Source organism: Rutidosis leptorrhynchoides, chromosome 1 (assembly GCF_046630445.1).
Source record: "Rutidosis leptorrhynchoides isolate AG116_Rl617_1_P2 chromosome 1, CSIRO_AGI_Rlap_v1, whole genome shotgun sequence".
Taxonomy (NCBI): Eukaryota; Viridiplantae; Streptophyta; class Magnoliopsida; order Asterales; family Asteraceae; genus Rutidosis; species Rutidosis leptorrhynchoides.
The window spans coordinates 282449314-282451330 of record NC_092333.1 but is presented as its reverse complement, the minus strand read 5'-3'; the positions used below and the strand labels follow the sequence as shown (position 1 = coordinate 282451330).

General features: G+C 42.5%; 1 non-coding gene across 1 annotated transcript; it reads left to right on the top strand.

Annotated features, from left to right (window-relative positions):
- Positions 1-1354: 1354 nt before the first annotated feature.
- Positions 1355-1461, top strand: LOC139886846 (small nucleolar RNA R71). The gene has a single exon (XR_011772707.1). It is a non-coding gene; the product is annotated as a small nucleolar RNA R71 (small nucleolar RNA).
- The last annotated feature ends 556 nt before the right edge of the window (positions 1462-2017 follow it).

Below are 2017 nucleotides of genomic sequence, written 5' to 3'. Positions count from 1 at the left end.
TTTTACCACGACGTTCTCAACTATGCCCTTAGGATATCGAATTGTGTGATCGGCAAGTTGGATTATCATTTTGGTTGGTGACAAGTCTCCTAACTCTAATATCTTGTAGAGAGAGTAAGGGATTAGGTTGATACTTTCTCCTAAATCTGCTAGCGCATGAATGGTTCCAGATTGGTAGATTGAACACGGGAAAACGAATTGGCCCGTATCTCCTTGCTTTGGTGGTAGAGAGTTTCTGAGTAATGCAGAGCATTCTTTACTCAGTGGAATTTTGTTAGAGTCTGGTATCCTCTTCTTTGTAGAAAGAAGCCTTCGGATGTATCTCTTCTGGTTGGGAAGGTTGGACATAGTGTCCAGGAATCTTCCATCAAGTTTGAAGGAATCAAGATTGGATGGTTCTTCATGTAGCCTTCCAGGATAAGGTACGCGAACTGGAGTTTCAGGGGTCAGCTTTTGAGTATATGTCGATTTGTTCTTGAGCCTAGCTGACCTTCTCTGTGGTTCTTCCTCTGGGATTACGGAATCCATTTGCTTTGCTTCTTCTATGTGGGGATTTTGGATAGTATTACTTGGCAATCTTCCCTGCGGTCGGGTTTCAAGGCGTTGTGATAACTGTCCGAGCTGCGTTTCCAAACTTTTGAGCAGAGCCAATTGATTTCTCATTAGTATCTCCGTCTGATCTTGCCTGGCTGTAGTTCTCTGATTTAGCTGTAGTTATCCTTGAATGAACTGAGTTAATTGATCATCAGCTCCGAGAGTGGGGTTAGTTGCTTTTGTAATCTGGGTGGTAGGGGAATTTTCCTCAACTTGGGGACCAGTGAGGGGAAGTGGTTGATCGTAGATCAATTGAGATTGTTGGGCTGGATAAGGTGGATAGTGATATCGGAAAGGTTGATAGCTTCGCTGAAATTGATTAACCCTAGGTGGTTGATTGAATCCGGGATTTGGTGGACGAGATGGGTATTGGACGTAACAGACTGAACCGTCAGGGTTTTTGTACTCAACTTGATATTCTTCTATGGGTTGCGGGTTGGTACAATTAACACAAGCCCGAGCTTGGTTAACCTGCTGCGGCTGCGTCTTCAATTCTCCGAGTTGTTTAGCAAGAGATTCCATATTATCTATGAGGGATTTGATGGCCTCCGTTTGATTGTTAAGTGCAGAGAGTGGGGCAGATGATGAAGTTGTTTCACCACTGTTCCAGTCATGATGATGCATTGTCATGTTCTCGAGCAATTCCCATGCTTCATCTGCGGTTTGGTTCATCAGATTCCCTTGAGCTGCTGCATCGATCGTCATCCTATGATTTACCGAAAGACCATTGTAAAAGGTACAGATTTGGGCTGACCGTTCTAGCTGGTGATTAGGGCATTTCTTCAGCAGGGTTTTGAATCGCTCCCATGCAGTATAAAGAGATTCATCATAACTTTGTTTAAATTTAATGATGTCATTCTTCAGTTTGGTTTGTTTAGAAGGAGAGAAATATTTAGTTAGGAATTTAGTCGCCATCTCCGTCCATGACGTGATGGAATCTTTTTTCAGTCCTTCAAACCAAGTTTGAGCATGATGAGTGAGAGAATAGGGGAACAAGTATAGCCGGACTATATCTTGTCCTATCCCTGGCTGTTTGTAGGAGTTCGAAAGAGATATGAATTTATCAAGGTGAGAATTAGGATCGTCGTTCGGTAATCCATGAAACTGATAGCTATTTTGGATGAGCTGGATGATGTGATGTTTTAACTCTAATGAGTGTCCTTGAATCTCTGGAAATCTGATTGGTCCTCCTCGACCTTCAATCGAGGGTTTGGTGTTTTCTGCTAAAGTAACGCGTAACGCCATTTGATTTCTGATTTGTGCTTCCTTGCGTGCTTTAGAGATTATTGCGTCTGGATCAGGTACGAATAACAACGGTCCTAGTCTAGATCGGGTTTGGGTCATACACTGGGTATGCCTTTTTGTAAGCTAAACTAGTCTAAGGTAATCTAATTTTATCTAGTTTGATCTAAGGTAGTCTAAA